Genomic DNA, 20,349 nt, shown 5'->3' with positions numbered 1-20,349 from the left:
ACAGGGCGTTTTCACAGGACAATACACCGGATATGGTATTTCTTTTACGCATGTGTGTTTTTGCAAAGTTTGCCTTGGTCGAACTCTGGATACAGCGTTTGAATCAGACAGAATACGGGATACCGTATTTGTGTTAAGTTGTTTCTGTACACGCAATTCAAACTGTATTGTTCGATTGTTCAATCCTTGATAAAATAATTGCCGAAACCCGGGACAATTCACCGAACTCGTGGAAGTTCGCCGGGGTTTGAACCAGGGACCTTTAGATCTTCAGTCTAACGCTCTCCCAACTTTTAATCTACCGTAAAATAGAACTTTTTGCTGGAAATAACAAAGAATTTATGGTTTATAAACGGTTGTACATTTTTATCCTCGGGTGAATGTGCATTCGTTTCACTTTAAAATCACCCTTTTTGATAAGGCAGGTGAACTTCTGATAGGGCGTTTCACAGGACAATACACCGGATATGGTATTTCTTTTTCGCAGGTTTGTGTTTGCAAAGTTTGCCATGGTCGAACTCAGGATACTGCGTTTGAATCAGACAGAATACGGCATACCGTATTTGTGTTAAGTGGTTTCTGTCCACGCAATTCAAACTGTATTGTTCGATTGTTCAATCATTCATAAAAACATTGCCGAAACCCGGGACAATGCACCAAACTCGTGGAAGTTCACCGGGGTTTGAACCAGGGACCTTTAGATCTTCAGTCTAACGCTCTCCCAACTGAGCTATTTCGGCATATGAAACATTTAATCTACCGTAAAGTTGAACTTTTTGCTGGAAATAACCAAGAATTTATGGTCTATAAACGGTTGTACCTTTTTATCCTCAGGTGAATGTGCATTCGTTTTATTTTAAAATCACCCTTTTTGATAAGGCAGGCGAACTTCTGACAGGGCGTTTTCACAGGACATTACACCGGATATGGTATTTCTTTTACGCATGTGTGTTTTTGCAAAGTTTGCCTTGGTCGAACTCTGGATACAGCGTTTGAATCAGACAGAATACGGGATACCGTATTTGTGTTAAGTTGTTTCTGTACACGCAATTCAAACTGCATTGTTCGATTGTTCAATCATTGACAAAATAATTGCCGAAACCCGGGACAATTCACCGAACTCGTGGAAGTTCGCCGGGGTTTGAACCAGGGACCTTTAGATCTTCAGTCTAACGCTCTCCCAACTGAGCTATTTCGGCATATGAAACTTTTAATCTACCGTAAAATTGAACTTTTTGCTGGAAATAACAAAGAATTTATGGTTTATAAACGGTTGTACCTTTTTATCCTCGGGTGAATGTGCATTCGTTTTACTTTAAAATCACCCTTTTTGATAAGGCAGGCGAACTTCTGATAGGGCGTTTCACAGGACAATACACATCATATGGTATTTCTGTTACGCAGGTTTGCAGTTGCAAAGTTTGCAATGGTCGACCTCTGGATACAGCGTTTGAATCAGACAGAATACGGGATACCATATTTGTGTTAAGTTGTTTCTGTACACGCAAATCAAACTGTATTGTTCGATTGTTCAATCATTGATAAAATAATTGCCGAAACCCGGGACAATTCACCGAACTCGAGGAAGTTCGCCGGGGTTTGAACCAGGGACCTTTAGATCTTCAGTCTAACGCTCTCCCAACTGAGCTATTTCGGCATATGAAACTTTTAATCTACCGTAAAATTGAACTTTTTGCTGGAAATAACAAAGAATTTATGGTTTATAAACGGTTGTACCTTTTTATCCTCGGGTGAATGTGCATTCGTTTTACTTTAAAATCACCCTTTTTGATAAGGCAGGCGAACTTCTGATAGGGCGTTTCACAGGACAATACACATCATATGGTATTTCTGTTACGCAGGTTTGCAGTTGCAAAGTTTGCAATGGTCGACCTCTGGATACAGCGTTTGAATCAGACAGAATACGGGATACCGTATTTGTGTTAAGTTGTTTCTGTACACGCAAATCAAACTGTATTGTTCGATTGTTCAATCATTGATAAAATAATTGCCGAAACCCGGGACAATTCACGGAACTCGTGGAAGTTCGCCGGGGTTTGAACCAGGGACCTTTAGATTTTCAGTCTAACGCTCTCCCAACTGGGCTATTTCGGCATATGAAACTTTTAATCTACCGTAAAATTGAACTTTTTGCTGGAAATAACCAAGAATTTATGGTTTATAAACGGTTGTAACTTTTCATCCTCGGGTGAATGTGCATTCGTTTTACTTTAAAATCACCCTTTTTGATAAGGCAGGCGAACTTCTGATAGGGCGTTTCACAGGACAATACACATCATATGGTATTTCTGTTACGCAGGTTTGCAGTTGCAAAGTTTGCAATTGTCGACCTCTGGATACAGCGTTTGAATCAGACAGAATACGGCATACCGTATTTGTGTTAAGTGGTTTCTGTCCACGCAATTCAAACTGTATTGTTCGATTGTTCAATCATTGATAAAATAATTGCCGAAACCCGGGACAATTCACCGAACTCGAGGAAGTTCGCCGGGGTTTGAACCAGGGACCTTTAGATCTTCAGTCTAACGCTCTCCCAACTGAGCTATTTCGGCATATGAAACTTTTAATCTACCGTAAAATTGAACTATTTGCTGGAAATAACCAAGAATTTATGGTTTATAAACGTTTGTACCTTTTTATCCTCGGGTGAATGTGCATTCGTTTTACTTTAAAATCACCCTTTTTGATAAGGCAGGTGAACTTCTGACAGGGCGTTTCACAGGACAATACACCGGATATGGTATTTCTTTTTCGCAGGTTTGTATTTGCAAAGTTTGCCATGGTCGAACTCTGGATACTGCGTTTGAATCAGACAGAATACGGCATACCGTATTTGTGTTAAGTGGTTTCTGTCCACGCAATTCAAACTGTATTGTTCGATTGTTCAATCATTGATAAAATAATTGCCGAAACCCGGGACAATTCACCGAACTCGTGGAAGTTCACCGGGGTTTGAACCAGGGACCTTTAGATCTTCAGTCTAACGCTCTCCCAACTGAGCTATTTCGGCATATGAAACTTTTAATCTACCGTAAAATTGAACTTTTTGCTGGAAATAACAAAGAATTTATGGTTTATAAATGGTTGTACCCTTTTATCCTCGGGTGAATGTGCATTCGTTTCACTTTAAAATCACCCTTTTTGATAAGGCAGGTGAACTTCTGATAGGGCGTTTCACAGGACAATACACCGGATATGGTATTTCTTTTTCGCAGGTTTGTGTTTGCAAAGTTTGCCATGGTCGAACTCTGGATACTGCGTTTGAATCAGACAGAATACTGGATACCGTATTTGTGTTAAGTTGTTTCTGTACACGCAATTCAAACTGTATTGTTCGATTGTTCAATCATTGATAAAATAATTGCCGAAACCCGGGACAATTCACCGAACTCGTGGAAGTTCGCCTGGGTTTGAACCAGGGACCTTTAGATCTTCAGTCTAACGCTCTCCCAACTGAGCTATTTCGGCATATGAAACATTTAATCTACCGTAAAGTTGAACTTTTTGCTGGAAATAACCAAGAATTTATGGTCTATAAACGGTTGTACCTTTTTATCCTCAGGTGAATGTGCATTCGTTTTACTTTAAAATCACCCTTTTTGATAAGGCAGGTGAACTTCTGATAGGGCGTTTCACAGGACAATACACCGGATATGGTATTTCTTTTTCGCAGGTTTGTGTTTGCAAAGTTTGCCATGGTCGAACTCTGGATACTGCGTTTGAATCAGACAGAATACGGCATACCGTATTTGTGTTAAGTGGTTTCTGTCCACGCAATTCAAACTGTATTGTTCGATTGTTCAATCATTGATAAAATAATTGCCGAAACCCGGGACAATTCACCGAACTCGAGGAAGTTCGCCGGGGTTTGAACCAGGGACCTTTAGATCTTCAGTCTAACGCTCTCCCAACTGAGCTATTTCGGCATATGAAACTTTTAATCTACCGTAAAATTGAACTATTTGCTGGAAATAACCAAGAATTTATGGTTTATAAACGTTTGTACCTTTTTATCCTCGGGTGAATGTGCATTCGTTTTACTTTAAAATCACCCTTTTTGATAAGGCAGGTGAACTTCTGACAGGGCGTTTCACAGGACAATACACCGGATATGGTATTTCTTTTTCGCAGGTTTGTATTTGCAAAGTTTGCCATGGTCGAACTCTGGATACTGCGTTTGAATCAGACAGAATACGGCATACCGTATTTGTGTTAAGTGGTTTCTGTCCACGCAATTCAAACTGTATTGTTCGATTGTTCAATCATTGATAAAATAATTGCCGAAACCCGGGACAATTCACCGAACTCGTGGAAGTTCACCGGGGTTTGAACCAGGGATCTTTAGATCTTCAGTCTAACGCTCTCCCAACTGAGCTATTTCGGCATATGAAACATTTAATCTACCGTAAAGTTGAACTTTTTGCTGGAAATAACCAAGAATTTATGGTCTATAAACGGTTGTACCTTTTTATCCTCAGGTGAATGTGCATTCGTTTTACTTTAAAATCACCCTTTTTGATAAGGCAGGTGAACTTCTGATAGGGCGTTTCACAGGACAATACACCGGATATGGTATTTCTTTTTCGCAGGTTTGTGTTTGCAAAGTTTGCCATGGTCGAACTCTGGATACTGCGTTTGAATCAGACAGAATACGGCATACCGTATTTGTGTTAAGTGGTTTCTGTCCAGGCAATTCAAACTGTATTGTTCGATTGTTCAATCATTGATAAAATAATTGCCGAAACCCGGGACAATTCACCGAACTCGAGGAAGTTCGCCGGGGTTTGAACCAGGGACCTTTAGATCTTCAGTCTAACGCTCTCCCAACTGAGCTATTTCGGCATATGAAACTTTTAATCTACCGTAAAATTGAACTATTTGCTGGAAATAACCAAGAATTTATGGTTTATAAACGTTTGTACCTTTTTATCCTCGGGTGAATGTGCATTCGTTTTACTTTAAAATCACCCTTTTTGATAAGGCAGGTGAACTTCTGACAGGGCGTTTCACAGGACAATACACCGGATATGGTATTTCTTTTTCGCAGGTTTGTATTTGCAAAGTTTGCCATGGTCGAACTCTGGATACTGCGTTTGAATCAGACAGAATACGGCATACCGTATTTGTGTTAAGTGGTTTCTGTCCACGCAATTCAAACTGTATTGTTCGATTGTTCAATCATTGATAAAATAATTGCCGAAACCCGGGACAATTCACCGAACTCGTGGAAGTTCACCGGGGTTTGAACCAGGGACCTTTAGATCTTCAGTCTAACGCTCTCCCAACTGAGCTATTTCGGCATATGAAACATTTAATCTACCGTAAATTTGAACTTTTTGCTGGAAATAACCAAGAATTTATGGTCTATAAACGGTTGTACCTTTTTATCCTCAGGTGAATGTGCATTCGTTTTATTTTAAAATCACCCTTTTTGATAAGGCAGGCGAACTTCTGACAGGGCGTTTTCACAGGACAATACACCGGATATGGTATTTCTTTTACGCATGTGTGTTTTTGCAAAGTTTGCCTTGGTCGAACTCTGGATACAGCGTTTGAATCAGACAGAATACGGGATACCGTATTTGTGTTAAGTTGTTTCTGTACACGCAATTCAAACTGTATTGTTCGATTGTTCAATCCTTGATAAAATAATTGCCGAAACCCGGGACAATTCACCGAACTCGTGGAAGTTCGCCGGGGTTTGAACCAGGGACCTTTAGATCTTCAGTCTAACGCTCTCCCAACTTTTAATCTACCGTAAAATTGAACTTTTTGCTGGAAATAACAAAGAATTTATGGTTTATAAACGGTTGTACATTTTTATCCTCGGGTGAATGTGCATTCGTTTCACTTTAAAATCACCCTTTTTGATAAGGCAGGTGAACTTCTGATAGGGCGTTTCACAGGACAATACACCGGATATGGTATTTCTTTTTCGCAGGTTTGTGTTTGCAAAGTTTGCCATGGTCGAACTCTGGATACTGCGTTTGAATCAGACAGAATACGGCATACCGTATTTGTGTTAAGTGGTTTCTGTCCACGCAATTCAAACTGTATTGTTCGATTGTTCAATCATTCATAAAAACATTGCCGAAACCCGGGACAATGCACCAAACTCGTGGAAGTTCACCGGGGTTTGAACCAGGGACCTTTAGATCTTCAGTCTAACGCTCTCCCAACTGAGCTATTTCGGCATATGAAACATTTAATCTACCGTAAAGTTGAACTTTTTGCTGGAAATAACCAAGAATTTATGGTCTATAAACGGTTGTACCTTTTTATCCTCAGGTGAATGTGCATTCGTTTTATTTTAAAATCACCCTTTTTGATAAGGCAGGCGAACTTCTGACAGGGCGTTTTCACAGGACATTACACCGGATATGGTATTTCTTTTACGCATGTGTGTTTTTGCAAAGTTTGCCTTGGTCGAACTCTGGATACAGCGTTTGAATCAGACAGAATACGGGATACCGTATTTGTGTTAAGTTGTTTCTGTACACGCAATTCAAACTGCATTGTTCGATTGTTCAATCATTGACAAAATAATTGCCGAAACCCGGGACAATTCACCGAACTCGTGGAAGTTCGCCGGGGTTTGAACCAGGGACCTTTAGATCTTCAGTCTAACGCTCTCCCAACTGAGCTATTTCGGCATATGAAACTTTTAATCTACCGTAAAATTGAACTTTTTGCTGGAAATAACAAAGAATTTATGGTTTATAAACGGTTGTACCTTTTTATCCTCGGGTGAATGTGCATTCGTTTTACTTTAAAATCACCCTTTTTGATAAGGCAGGCGAACTTCTGATAGGGCGTTTCACAGGACAATACACATCATATGGTATTTCTGTTACGCAGGTTTGCAGTTGCAAAGTTTGCAATTGTCGACCTCTGGATACAGCGTTTGAATCAGACAGAATACGGGATACCGTATTTGTGTTAACTTGTTTCTGTACACGCAAATCAAACTGTATTGTTCGATTGTTCAATCATTGATAAAATAATTGCCGAAACCCGGGACAATTCACCGAACTCGTGGAAGTTCGCCGGGGTTTGAACCAGGGACCTTTAGATCTTCAGTTTAACGCTCTCCCAACTGAGCTATTTCGGCATATGAAACATTTAATCTACCGTAAAGTTGAACTTTTTGCTGGAAATAACCAAGCATTTATGGTATGTAAACGGTTGTACTTTTTTATCCTCGGGTGAATGTGCATTCGTTTTACTTTAAAATCACTATTGATAGGGCGTTTTCACAGGACAATACACCGGATATGGTATTTCTTTTACCTCTGGATAAGGCGTTTGAATCAGACAGAATACGGGATGCCGTATTTGTGTTAAGTGGTTTCTGACCACGCAATTCAAACTGTATTGTTCGATTATTCAGTCAATGATAAAATAATTGCCGAAAACCGGGGCAATTCACCGAACTCGTGGAAGTTCGCCGGGGTTTGAATCAGAGACCTTCAGTCTTACGCTCTCCCAACTGAGATATTTCGGCATATGAAACATTTAATCTACCGTAAAATTGAACCTTTTTGCTGGAAATAACCAAGTATTTATGGTATATAAACGGTTGTATGATTTATCCTCAGGTAAATGTGCATTCGTTTTACTTTAAAACCACCCTTTTTGATAAGGCAGTCGAACTCCTGATAGGGCGTTTTCAGGGACCTTTAGATCTTCAGTCTAACGCTCTCCCTATTCTTCCGTAAAGTTGAACTTTTTTTCTGGAAATAATGAAGTATTTATGGTCTATAAACGGTTGTACCTTTTTATCCACAGGTGAATGTGCATTCGTTTTACTTTAAAATCACCCTTTTTGATAAGTCTAGCGAACTTCTGACAGGGCGTTTTCACAGGACAATTCACCGGATATGGTATTTCTTTTTCGCAGGTTTGTGTTTGCAAAGTTTGCCATGGTCGAACTCTGGATACAGCGATTGAATCAGGCAGAATACGGGATACCGTATTTGTTTTAAGTTGTTTCTGTCCACGCAATTCAAACTGTATACTTTAAAATCAACCTTTTTGATAAGGCAGGCGAACTTCTGATAGGGCGTTTTCACAGGACAATACACCGGATATGGTATTTCTTTTACGCAGGTTTGTGTTTGCAATGGTCGACCTCTGGATAAGGCGTTTGAATCAGACAGAGTACGGGATACTGTATTTGTGTTAAGTGGTTTCTGTCCTCGCACTTCAAACTGTATTGTTCGATTGTTCAATCATTGCTAAAATAATTGCCGAAACCTATGGACAATTCACCGAACTCGTGGATGTTCGCCGGGGTTTGAACCAGGGATCTTTAGATTTTCAGTCTAACGCTCTCCCAACTGGGCTATTTCGGCATATGAAACTTTTAATCTACCGTAAAATTGAACTTTTTGCAGGAAATAACCAAGAATTTATGGTTTATAAACGGTTGTAACTTTTCATCCTCGGGTGAATGTGCATTCGTTTTACTTTAAAATCACCCTTTTTGATAAGGCAGGTGAACTTCTGATAGGGCGTTTCACAGGACAATACACCGGATATGGTATTTCTTTTTCGCAGGTTTGTGTTTGCAAAGTTTGCCATGGTCGAACTCTGGATACTGCGTTTGAATCAGACAGAATACGGCATACCGTATTTGTCTTAAGTGGTTTCTGTCCACGCAATTCAAACTGTATTGTTCAATCATTGATAAAATAATTGCCGAAACCCGGGACAATTCACCGAACTCGTGGAAGTTCGCCGGGGTTTGAACCAGGGACCTTTAGATCTTCAGTCTAACGCTCTCCCAACTGAGCTATTTCGGCATATGAAACTTTTAATCTACCGTAAAATTGAACTTTTTGCTGGAAATAACCAAGAATTTATGGTTTATAAACGGTTGTACCTTTTTATCCTCGGGTGAATGTGCATTCGTTTTACTTTAAAATCACCCTTTTTGATAAGGCAGGCGAACTTCTGATAGGGTCTTTAGATCTTCAGTCTAACGCTCTCCCAACTGAGCTATTTCGGCATATGAAACTTTTAATCTACCGTAAAATTGAACTTTTTGCTGGAAATAACAGAGAATTTATGGTTTATAAACGGTTGTAACTTTTTATCCTCGGGTGAATGTGCATTCGTTTTACTTTAAAATCACCCTTTTTGATAAGGCAGGCGAACTTCTGATAGGGCGTTTCACAGGACAATACACATCATATGGTATTTCTGTTACGCAGGTTTGCAGTTGCAAAGTTTGCAATGGTCGACCTCTGGATACAGCGTTTGAATCAGACAGAATACGGGATACCGTATTTGTGTTAAGTTGTTTCTGTACACGCAAATCAAACTGTATTGTTCGATTGTTCAATCATTGATAAAATAATTGCCGAAACCCGGGACAATTCACCGAACTCGTGGAAGTTCGCCGGGGTTTGAATCAGGGACCTTTAGATCTTCAGTTTAACGCTCTCCCAACTGAGCTATTTCGGCATATGAAACATTTAATCTACCGTAAAGTTGAACTTTTTGCTGGAAATAACCAAGAATTTATGGTTTATAAACGGTTGTACCTTTTTATCCTCGGGTGAATGTGCATTCGTTTTACTTTAAAATCACCCTTTTTGATAAGGCAGGTGAACTTCTGATAGGGCGTTTCACAGGACAATACACCGGATATGGTATTTCTTTTTCGCAGGTTTGTGTTTGCAAAGTTTGCCATGGTCGAACTCTGGATACTGCGTTTGAATCAGACAGAATACGGCATACCGTATTTGTGTTAAGTGGTTTCTGTCCACGCAATTCAAACTGTATTGTTCGATTGTTCAATCATTGATAAAATAATTGCCGAAACCCGGGACAATTCACCGAACTCGTGGAAGTTCGCCGGGGTTTGAACCAGGGACCTTTAGATCTTCAGTCTAACGCTCTCCCAACTGAGCTATTTCGGCATATGAAACTTTTAATCTACCGTAAAATTGAACTTTTTGCTGGAAATAACCAAGAATTTATGGTTTATAAACAGTTGTACCTTTTTATCCTCGGGTGAATGTGCATTCGTTTTACTTTAAAATCACCCTTTTTGATAAGGCAGGTGATCTTCTGATAGGGCGTTTCACAGGACAATACACCGGATATGGTATTTCTTTTTCGCAGGTTTGTGTTTGCAAAGTTTGCCATGGTCGAACTCTGGATACTGCGTTTGAATCAGACAGAATACGGCATACCGTATTTGTGTTAAGTGGTTTCTGTCCACGCAATTCAAACTGTATTGTTCGATTGTTCAATCATTGATAAAATAATTGCCGAAACCCGGGACAATTCACGGAACTCGTGGAAGTTCGCCGGGGTTTGAACCAGAGACCTTTAGATCTTCAGTCTAACGCTCTCCCAACTGAGCTATTTCGGCATATGAAAGTTTTCATCTACCGTAAAATTGAACTTTTTGCTGGAAATAACCAAGAATTTATGGTTTATAAACGGTTGTAACTTTTCATCCTCGGGTGAATGTGCATTCGTTTTACTTTAAAATCACCCTTTTTGATAAGGCAGGTGAACTTCTGATAGGGCGTTTCACAGGACAATACACCGGATATGGTATTTCTTTTTCGCAGGTTTGTGTTTGCAAAGTTTGCCATTGTCGAACTCTGGATACTGCGTTTGAATCAGACAGAATACGGCATACCGTATTTGTGTTAAGTGGTTTCTGTCCACGCAATTCAAACTGTATTGTTCGATTGTTCAATCATTGATAAAATAATTGCCGAAACCCGGGACAATTCACCGAACTCGTGGAAGTTCACCGGGGTTTGAACCAGGGACCTTTAGATCTTCAGTCTAACGCTCTCCCAACTGAGCTATTTCGGCATATGAAACATTTAATCTACCGTAAAGTTGAACTTTTTGCTGGAAATAACCAAGAATTTATGGTCTATAAACGGTTGTACCTTTTTATCCTCGGGTGAATGTGCATTCGTTTTACTTTAAAATCACCCTTTTTGATAAGGCAGGCGAACTTCTGATAGGGCGTTTCACAGGACAATACACATCATATGGTATTTCTGTTACGCATGTGTGTTTTTGCAAAGTTTGCCTTGGTCGAACTCTGGATACAGCGTTTGAATCAGACAGAATACGGGATACCGTATTTGTGTTAAGTTGTTTCTGTACACGCAATTCAAACTGTATTGTGCGATTGTTCAATCCTTGACAAAATAATTGCCGAAACCCGGGACAATTCACCGAACTCGTGGAAGTTCGCCGGGGTTTGAACCAGGGACCTTTAGAACTTCAGTCTAACGCTCTCCCAACTGAGCTATTTCGGCATATGAAACTTTTAATCTACCGTAAAATTGAACTTTTTGCTGGAAATAACAAAGAATTTATGGTTTATAAACGGTTGTACCTTTTTATCCTCGGGTGAATGTGCATTCGGTTTACTTTAAAATCACCCTTTTTGATAAGGCAGGCGAACTTCTGATAGGGCGTTTCACAGGACAATACACATCATATGGTATTTCTGTTACGCAGGTTTGCAGTTGCAAAGTTTGCAATTGTCGACCTCTGGATACAGCGTTTGAATCAGACAGAATACGGGATACCGTATTTGTGTTAAGTTGTTTCTGTACACGCAATTCAAACTGTATTGTTCGATTGTTCAATCCTTGATAAAATAATTGCCGAAACCCGGGACAATTCACCGAACTCGTGGAAGTTCGCCGGGGTTTGAACCAGGGACCTTTAGATCTTCAGTCTAACGCTCTCCCAACTGAGCTATTTCGGCATATGAAACTTTTAATCTACCGTAAAATTGAACTTTTTGCTGGAAATAACAAAGAATTTATGGTTTATAAATGGTTGTACCCTTTTATCCTCGGGTGAATGTGCATTCGTTTCACTTTAAAATCACCCTTTTTGATAAGGCAGGTGAACTTCTGATAGGGCGTTTCACAGGACAATACACCGGATATGGTATTTCTTTTTCGCAGGTTTGTGTTTGCAAAGTTTGCCATGGTCGAACTCTGGATACTGCGTTTGAATCAGACAGAATACGGCATACCGTATTTGTGTTAAGTGGTTTCTGTCCACGCAATTCAAACTGTATTGTTCGATTGTTCAATCATTGATAAAATAATTGCCGAAACCCGGGACAATTCACCGAACTCGTGGAAGTTCACCGGGGTTTGAACCAGGGACCTTTAGATCTTCAGTCTAACGCTCTCCCAACTGAGCTATTTCGGCATATGAAACTTTTAATCTACCGTAAAATTGAACTTTTTCCTGGAAATAACAAAGAATTTATGGTTTATAAATGGTTGTACCCTTTTATCCTCGGGTGAATGTGCATTCGTTTCACTTTAAAATCACCCTTTTTGATAAGGCAGGTGAACTTCTGATAGGGCGTTTCACAGGACAATACACCGGATATGGTATTTCTTTTTCGCAGGTTTGTGTTTGCAAAGTTTGCCATGGTCGAACTCTGGATACTGCGTTTGAATCAGACAGAATACTGGATACCGTATTTGTGTTAAGTTGTTTCTGTACACGCAATTCAAACTGTATTGTTCGATTGTTCAATCATTGATAAAATAATTGCCGAAACCCGGGACAATTCACCGAACTCGTGGAAGTTCGCCTGGGTTTGAACCAGGGACCTTTAGATCTTCAGTCTAACGCTCTCCCAACTGAGCTATTTCGGCATATGAAACATTTAATCTACCGTAAAGTTGAACTTTTTGCTGGAAATAACCAAGAATTTATGGTCTATAAACGGTTGTACCTTTTTATCCTCAGGTGAATGTGCATTCGTTTTATTTTAAAATCACCCTTTTTGATAAGGCAGGTGAACTTCTGATAGGGCGTTTCACAGGACAATACACCGGATATGGTATTTCTTTTTCGCAGGTTTGTGTTTGCAAAGTTTGCCATGGTCGAACTCTGGATACTGCGTTTGAATCAGACAGAATACGGCATACCGTATTTGTGTTAAGTGGTTTCTTTCCACGCAATTCAAACTGTATTGTTCGATTGTTCAATCATTGATAAAATAATTGCCGAAACCCGGGACAATTCACCGAACTCGAGGAAGTTCGCCGGGGTTTGAACCAGGGACCTTTAGATCTTCAGTCTAACGCTCTCCCAACTGAGCTATTTCGGCATATGAAACTTTTAATCTACCGTAAAATTGAACTATTTGCTGGAAATAACCAAGAATTTATGGTTTATAAACGTTTGTACCTTTTTATCCTCGGGTGAATGTGCATTCGTTTTACTTTAAAATCACCCTTTTTGATAAGGCAGGTGAACTTCTGACAGGGCGTTTCACAGGACAATACACCGGATATGGTATTTCTTTTTCGCAGGTTTGTATTTGCAAAGTTTGCCATGGTCGAACTCTGGATACTGCGTTTGAATCAGACAGAATACGGCATACCGTATTTGTGTTAAGTGGTTTCTGTCCACGCAATTCAAACTGTATTGTTCGATTGTTCAATCATTGATAAAATAATTGCCGAAACCCGGGACAATTCACCGAACTCGTGGAAGTTCACCGGGGTTTGAACCAGGGACCTTTAGATCTTCAGTCTAACGCTCTCCCAACTGAGCTATTTCGGCATATGAAACATTTAATCTACCGTAAAGTTGAACTTTTTGCTGGAAATAACCAAGAATTTATGGTCTATAAACGGTTGTACCTTTTTATCCTCAGGTGAATGTGCATTCGTTTTACTTTAAAATCACCCTTTTTGATAAGGCAGGTGAACTTCTGATAGGGCGTTTCACAGGACAATACACCGGATATGGTATTTCTTTTTCGCAGGTTTGTGTTTGCAAAGTTTGCCATGGTCGAACTCTGGATACTGCGTTTGAATCAGACAGAATACGGCATACCGTATTTGTGTTAAGTGGTTTCTGTCCACGCAATTCAAACTGTATTGTTCGATTGTTCAATCATTGATAAAATAATTGCCGAAACCCGGGACAATTCACCGAACTCGAGGAAGTTCGCCGGAGTTTGAACCAGGGACCTTTAGATCTTCAGTCTAACGCTCTCCCAACTGAGCTATTTCGGCATATGAAACTTTTAATCTACCGTAAAATTGAACTATTTGCTGGAAATAACCAAGAATTTATGGTTTATAAACGTTTGTACCTTTTTATCCTCGGGTGAATGTGCATTCGTTTTACTTTAAAATCACCCTTTTTGATAAGGCAGGTGAACTTCTGACAGGGCGTTTCACAGGACAATACACCGGATATGGTATTTCTTTTTCGCAGGTTTGTGTTTGCAAAGTTTGCCATGGTCGAACTCTGGATACTGCGTTTGAATCAGACAGAATACGGCATACCGTATTTGTGTTAAGTGGTTTCTGTCCACGCAATTCAAACTGTATTGTTCGATTGTTCAATCATTGATAAAATAATTGCCGAAACCCGGGACAATTCACCGAACTCGAGGAAGTTCGCCGGGGTTTGAACCAGGGACCTTTAGATCTTCAGTCTAACGCTCTCCCAACTGAGCTATTTCGGCATATGAAACTTTTAATCTACCGTAAAATTGAACTATTTGCTGGAAATAACCAAGAATTTATGGTTTATAAACGTTTGTACCTTTTTATCCTCGGGTGAATGTGCATTCGTTTTACTTTAAAATCACCCTTTTTGATAAGGCAGGTGAACTTCTGACAGGGCGTTTCACAGGACAATACACCGGATATGGTATTTCTTTTTCGCAGGTTTGTATTTGCAAAGTTTGCCATGGTCGAACTCTGGATACTGCGTTTGAATCAGACAGAATACGGCATACCGTATTTGTGTTAAGTGGTTTCTGTCCACGCAATTCAAACTGTATTGTTCGATTGTTCAATCATTGATAAAATAATTGCCGAAACCCGGGACAATTCACCGAACTCGTGGAAGTTCACCGGGGTTTGAACCAGGGACCTTTAGATCTTCAGTCTAACGCTCTCCCAACTGAGCTATTTCGGCATATGAAACTTTTAATCTACCGTAAAATTGAACTTTTTGCTGGAAATAACAAAGAATTTATGGTTTATAAATGGTTGTACCCTTTTATCCTCGGGTGAATGTGCATTCGTTTCACTTTAAAATCACCCTTTTTGATAAGGCAGGTGAACTTCTGATAGGGCGTTTCACAGGACAATACACCGGATATGGTATTTCTTTTTCGCAGGTTTGTGTTTGCAAAGTTTGCCATGGTCGAACTCTGGATACTGCGTTTGAATCAGACAGAATACTGGATACCGTATTTGTGTTAAGTTGTTTCTGTACACGCAATTCAAACTGTATTGTTCGATTGTTCAATCATTGATAAAATAATTGCCGAAACCCGGGACAATTCACCGAACTCGTGGAAGTTCGCCTGGGTTTGAACCAGGGACCTTTAGATCTTCAGTCTAACGCTCTCCCAACTGAGCTATTTCGGCATATGAAACATTTAATCTACCGTAAAGTTGAACTTTTTGCTGGAAATAACCAAGAATTTATGGTCTATAAACGGTTGTACCTTTTTATCCTCAGGTGAATGTGCATTCGTTTTACTTTAAAATCACCCTTTTTGATAAGGCAGGTGAACTTCTGATAGGGCGTTTCACAGGACAATACACCGGATATGGTATTTCTTTTTCGCAGGTTTGTGTTTGCAAAGTTTGCCATGGTCGAACTCTGGATACTGCGTTTGAATCAGACAGAATACGGCATACCGTATTTGTGTTAAGTGGTTTCTGTCCACGCAATTCAAACTGTATTGTTCGATTGTTCAATCATTGATAAAATAATTGCCGAAACCCGGGACAATTCACCGAACTCGAGGAAGTTCGCCGGGGTTTGAACCAGGGACCTTTAGATCTTCAGTCTAACGCTCTCCCAACTGAGCTATTTCGGCATATGAAACTTTTAATCTACCGTAAAATTGAACTATTTGCTGGAAATAACCAAGAATTTATGGTTTATAAACGTTTGTACCTTTTTATCCTCGGGTGAATGTGCATTCGTTTTACTTTAAAATCACCCTTTTTGATAAGGCAGGTGAACTTCTGACAGGGCGTTTCACAGGACAATACACCGGATATGGTATTTCTTTTTCGCAGGTTTGTATTTGCAAAGTTTGCCATGGTCGAACTCTGGATACTGCGTTTGAATCAGACAGAATACGGCATACCGTATTTGTGTTAAGTGGTTTCTGTCCACGCAATTCAAACTGTATTGTTCGATTGTTCAATCATTGATAAAATAATTGCCGAAACCCGGGACAATTCACCGAACTCGAGGAAGTTCGCCGGGGTTTGAACCAGGGACCTTTAGATCTTCAGTCTAACGCTCTCCCAACTGAGCTATTTCGGCATATGAAACTTTTAATCTACCGTAAAATTGAACTTTTTGCTGGAAATAACAAAGAATTTATGGTTTATAAACGGTTGTACCTTTTTATCCTCGGGTGAATGTGCATTCGTTTTACTTTAAAATCACCCTTTTTGATAAGGCAGGCGAACTTCTGATAGGGCGTTTCACAGGACAATACACATCATATGGTATTTCTGTTACGCAGGTTTGCAGTTGCAAAGTTTGCAATTGTCGACCTCTGGATACAGCGTTTGAATCAGACAGAATACGGGATACCGTATTTGTGTTAACTTGTTTCTGTACACGCAAATCAAACTGTATTGTTCGATTGTTCAATCATTGATAAAATAATTGCCGAAACCCGGGACAATTCACCGAACTCGTGGAAGTTCGCCGGGGTTTGAACCAGGGACCTTTAGATCTTCAGTTTAACGCTCTCCCAACTGAGCTATTTCGGCATATGAAACATTTAATCTACCGTAAAGTTGAACTTTTTGCTGGAAATAACCAAGAATTTATGGTCTATAAACGGTTGTACCTTTTTATCCTCAGGTGAATGTGCATTCGTTTTATTTTAAAATCACCCTTTTTGATAAGGCAGGCGAACTTCTGACAGGGCGTTTTCACAGGACAATACACCGGATATGGTATTTCTTTTACGCATGTGTGTTTTTACAAAGTTTGCCTTGGTCGAACTCTGGATACAGCGTTTGAATCAGACAGAATACGGGATACCGTATTTGTGTTAAGTTGTTTCTGTACACGCAATTCAAATTGTATTGTTCGATTGTTCAATCCTTGATAAAATAATTGCCGAAACCCGGGACAATTCACCGAACTCGTCGAAGTTCGCCGGGGTTTGAACCAGGGACCTTTAGATCTTCAGTCTAACGCTCTCCCAACTGAGCTATTTCGGCATATGAAACTTTTAATCTACCGTAAAATTGAACTTTTTGCTGGAAATAACAAAGAATTTATGGTTTATAAACGGTTGTACCTTTTTATCCTCGGGTGAATGTGCATTCGTTTCACTTTAAAATCACCCTTTTTGATAAGGCAGGTGAACTTCTGATAGGGCGTTTCACAGGACAATACACCGGATATGGTATTTCTTTTTCGCAGGTTTGTGTTTGCAAAGTTTGCCATGGTCGAACTCTGGATACTGCGTTTGAATCAGACAGAATACGGCATACCGTATTTGTGTTAAGTGGTTTCTGTCCACGCAATTCAAACTGTATTGTTCGATTGTTCAATCATTCATAAAAAAATTGCCGAAACCCGGGACAATGCACCAAACTCGTGGAAGTTCACCGGGGTTTGAACCAGGGACCTTTAGATCTTCAGTCTAACGCTCTCCCAACTGAGCTATTTCGGCATATGAAACATTTAATCTACCGTAAAGTTGAACTTTTTGCTGGAAATAACCAAGAATTTATGGTCTATAAACGGTTGTACCTTTTTATCCTCAGGTGAATGTGCATTCGTTTTATTTTAAAATCACCCTTTTTGATAAGGCAGGCGAACTTCTGACAGGGCGTTTTCACAGGACATTACACCGGATATGGTATTTCTTTTACGCATGTGTGTTTTTGCAAAGTTTGCCTTGGTCGAACTCTGGATACAGCGTTTGAATCAGACAGAATACGGGATACCGTATTTGTGTTAAGTTGTTTCTGTACACGCAATTCAAACTGTATTGTTCGATTGTTCAATCATTGACAAAATAATTGCCGAAACCCGGGACAATTCACCGAACTCGTGGAAGTTCGCCGGGGTTTGAACCAGGGACCTTTAGATCTTCAGTCTAACGCTCTCCCAACTGAGCTATTTCGGCATATGAAACTTTTAATCTACCGTAAAATTGAACTTTTTGCTGGAAATAACAAAGAATTTATGGTTTATAAACGGTTGTACCTTTTTATCCTCGGGTGAATGTGCATTCGTTTTACTTTAAAATCACCCTTTTTGATAAGGCAGGCGAACTTCTGATAGGGCGTTTCACAGGACAATACACATCATATGGTATTTCTGTTACGCAGGTTTGCAGTTGCAAAGTTTGCAATTGTCGACCTCTGGATACAGCGTTTGAATCAGACAGAATACGGGATACCGTATTTGTGTTAACTTGTTTCTGTAAACGCAAATCAAACTGTATTGTTCGATTGTTCAATCATTGATAAAATAATTGCCGAAACCCGGGACAATTCACCGAACTCGTGGAAGTTCGCCGGGGTTTGAACCAGGGACCTTTAGATCTTCAGTTTAACGCTCTCCCAACTGAGCTATTTCGGCATATGAAACATTTGATCTACCGTAAAGTTGAACTTTTTGCTGGAAATAACCAAGAATTTATGGTCTATAAACGGTTGTACCTTTTTATCCTCAGGTGAATGTGCATTCGTTTTATTTTAAAATCACCCTTTTTGATAAGGCAGGCGAACTTCTGACAGGGCGTTTTCACAGGACAATACACCGGATATGGTATTTCTTTTACGCATGTGTGTTTTTACAAAGTTTGCCTTGGTCGAACTCTGGATACAGCGTTTGAATCAGACAGAATACGGGATACCGTATTTGTGTTAAGTTGTTTCTGTACACGCAATTCAAATTGTATTGTTCGATTGTTCAATCCTTGATAAAATAATTGCCGAAACCCGGGACAATTCACCGAACTAGTGGAAGTTCGCCGGGGTTTGAACCAGGGACCTTTATATCTTCAGTCTAACGCTCTCCCAACTGAGCTATTTCGGCATATGAAACATTTAATCTACCGTAAAGTTGAACTTTTTGCTGGAAATAACCAAGAATTTATAGTCTATAAACGGTTGTACCTTTTTATCCTCAGGTGAATGTGCATTCGTTTTATTTTAAAATCACCCTTTTTGATAAGGCAGGTGAACTTCTGATAGGGCGTTTCACAGGACAATACACCGGATATGGTATTTCTTTTTCGCAGGTTTGTGTTTGCAAAGTTTGCCATGGTCGAACTCTGGATACTGCGTTTGAATCAGACAGAATACGGCATACCGTATTTGTGTTAAGTGGTTTCTGTCCACGCAATTCAAACTGTATTGTTCGATTGTTCAATCATTCATAAAAAAATTGCCGAAACCCGGGACAATGCACCAAACTCGTGGAAGTTCACCGGGGTTTGAACCAGGGACCTTTAGATCTTCAGTCTAACGCTCTCCCAACTGAGCTATTTCGGCATATGAAACATTTAGTCTACCGTAAAGTTGAACTTTTTGCTGGAAATAACCAAGAATTTATGGTCTATAAACGGTTGTACCTTTTTATCCTCAGGTGAATGTGCATTCGTTTTATTTTAAAATCACCCTTTTTGATAAGGCAGGTGAACTTCTGATAGGGCGTTTCACAGGACAATACACCGGATATGGTATTTCTTTTTCGCAGGTTTGTGTTTGCAAAGTTTGCCATGGTCGAACTCTGGATACTGCGTTTGAATCAGACAGAATACGGCATACCGTATTTGTGTTAAGTGGTTTCTGTCCACGCAATTCAAACTGTATTGTTCGATTGTTCAATCATTCATAAAAAAATTGCCGAAACCCGGGACAATGCACCAAACTCGAGGAAGTTCGCCGGGGTTTGAACCAGGGACCTTTAGATCTTCAGTCTAACGCTCTCCCAACTGAGCTATTTCGGCATATGAAACTTTTAATCTACCGTAAAATTGAACTTTTTGCTGGAAATAACCAAGAATTTATGGTTTATAAACGTTTGTACCTTTTTATCCTCGGGTGAATGTGCATTCGTTTTACTTTAAAATCACCCTTTTTGATAAGGCAGGTGAACTTCTGACAGGGCGTTTCACAGGACAATACACCGGATATGGTATTTCTTTTTCGCAGGTTTGTATTTGCAAAGTTTGCCATGGTCGAACTCTGGATACTGCGTTTGAATCAGACAGAATACGGCATACCGTATTTGTGTTAAGTGGTTTCTGTCCACGCAATTCAAACTGTATTG

General features: G+C 39.8%; 18 non-coding genes across 18 annotated transcripts; all 18 read right to left on the bottom strand.

The window, feature by feature from the left end:
* Window positions 1-669: 669 nt before the first annotated feature.
* TRNAF-GAA (transfer RNA phenylalanine (anticodon GAA)) lies at window positions 670-740 on the bottom strand. The gene has a single exon. It is a non-coding gene; the product is annotated as a tRNA-Phe (tRNA).
* Window positions 741-1,113: 373 nt separating this feature from the next.
* Window positions 1,114-1,199, bottom strand: TRNAF-GAA (transfer RNA phenylalanine (anticodon GAA)). The gene has a single exon. It is a non-coding gene; the product is annotated as a tRNA-Phe (tRNA).
* A 1,761-nt stretch (window positions 1,200-2,960) lies between these two features.
* Window positions 2,961-3,031, bottom strand: TRNAF-GAA (transfer RNA phenylalanine (anticodon GAA)). The gene has a single exon. It is a non-coding gene; the product is annotated as a tRNA-Phe (tRNA).
* A 381-nt stretch (window positions 3,032-3,412) lies between these two features.
* On the bottom strand, window positions 3,413-3,489 carry TRNAF-GAA (transfer RNA phenylalanine (anticodon GAA)). The gene has a single exon. It is a non-coding gene; the product is annotated as a tRNA-Phe (tRNA).
* A 1,761-nt stretch (window positions 3,490-5,250) lies between these two features.
* TRNAF-GAA (transfer RNA phenylalanine (anticodon GAA)) lies at window positions 5,251-5,321 on the bottom strand. The gene has a single exon. It is a non-coding gene; the product is annotated as a tRNA-Phe (tRNA).
* Window positions 5,322-6,144: 823 nt separating this feature from the next.
* On the bottom strand, window positions 6,145-6,215 carry TRNAF-GAA (transfer RNA phenylalanine (anticodon GAA)). The gene has a single exon. It is a non-coding gene; the product is annotated as a tRNA-Phe (tRNA).
* Window positions 6,216-10,792: 4,577 nt separating this feature from the next.
* TRNAF-GAA (transfer RNA phenylalanine (anticodon GAA)) lies at window positions 10,793-10,863 on the bottom strand. The gene has a single exon. It is a non-coding gene; the product is annotated as a tRNA-Phe (tRNA).
* Window positions 10,864-12,166: 1,303 nt separating this feature from the next.
* TRNAF-GAA (transfer RNA phenylalanine (anticodon GAA)) lies at window positions 12,167-12,237 on the bottom strand. The gene has a single exon. It is a non-coding gene; the product is annotated as a tRNA-Phe (tRNA).
* Window positions 12,238-12,609: 372 nt separating this feature from the next.
* On the bottom strand, window positions 12,610-12,695 carry TRNAF-GAA (transfer RNA phenylalanine (anticodon GAA)). The gene has a single exon. It is a non-coding gene; the product is annotated as a tRNA-Phe (tRNA).
* Window positions 12,696-13,540: 845 nt separating this feature from the next.
* TRNAF-GAA (transfer RNA phenylalanine (anticodon GAA)) lies at window positions 13,541-13,611 on the bottom strand. The gene has a single exon. It is a non-coding gene; the product is annotated as a tRNA-Phe (tRNA).
* Window positions 13,612-13,983: 372 nt separating this feature from the next.
* TRNAF-GAA (transfer RNA phenylalanine (anticodon GAA)) lies at window positions 13,984-14,069 on the bottom strand. The gene has a single exon. It is a non-coding gene; the product is annotated as a tRNA-Phe (tRNA).
* Window positions 14,070-14,914: 845 nt separating this feature from the next.
* Window positions 14,915-14,985, bottom strand: TRNAF-GAA (transfer RNA phenylalanine (anticodon GAA)). Its single transcript has one exon. It is a non-coding gene; the product is annotated as a tRNA-Phe (tRNA).
* A 372-nt stretch (window positions 14,986-15,357) lies between these two features.
* Window positions 15,358-15,443, bottom strand: TRNAF-GAA (transfer RNA phenylalanine (anticodon GAA)). Its single transcript has one exon. It is a non-coding gene; the product is annotated as a tRNA-Phe (tRNA).
* A 1,756-nt stretch (window positions 15,444-17,199) lies between these two features.
* TRNAF-GAA (transfer RNA phenylalanine (anticodon GAA)) lies at window positions 17,200-17,276 on the bottom strand. Its single transcript has one exon. It is a non-coding gene; the product is annotated as a tRNA-Phe (tRNA).
* Window positions 17,277-17,663: 387 nt separating this feature from the next.
* TRNAF-GAA (transfer RNA phenylalanine (anticodon GAA)) lies at window positions 17,664-17,734 on the bottom strand. Its single transcript has one exon. It is a non-coding gene; the product is annotated as a tRNA-Phe (tRNA).
* Window positions 17,735-18,107: 373 nt separating this feature from the next.
* On the bottom strand, window positions 18,108-18,193 carry TRNAF-GAA (transfer RNA phenylalanine (anticodon GAA)). The gene has a single exon. It is a non-coding gene; the product is annotated as a tRNA-Phe (tRNA).
* A 1,304-nt stretch (window positions 18,194-19,497) lies between these two features.
* TRNAF-GAA (transfer RNA phenylalanine (anticodon GAA)) lies at window positions 19,498-19,568 on the bottom strand. The gene has a single exon. It is a non-coding gene; the product is annotated as a tRNA-Phe (tRNA).
* Window positions 19,569-19,940: 372 nt separating this feature from the next.
* Window positions 19,941-20,026, bottom strand: TRNAF-GAA (transfer RNA phenylalanine (anticodon GAA)). The gene has a single exon. It is a non-coding gene; the product is annotated as a tRNA-Phe (tRNA).
* Between the last annotated feature and the right edge of the window lie 323 nt (window positions 20,027-20,349).

Source organism: Saccoglossus kowalevskii, chromosome 13 (assembly GCF_978046115.1).
Source record: "Saccoglossus kowalevskii chromosome 13, keSacKowa6.1, whole genome shotgun sequence".
In the NCBI taxonomy this organism is placed as follows: Eukaryota; Metazoa; Hemichordata; class Enteropneusta; family Harrimaniidae; genus Saccoglossus; species Saccoglossus kowalevskii.
The sequence above is the reverse complement of the archived record's forward strand: the minus strand, read 5'-3'. Positions and strand labels throughout refer to the sequence as shown.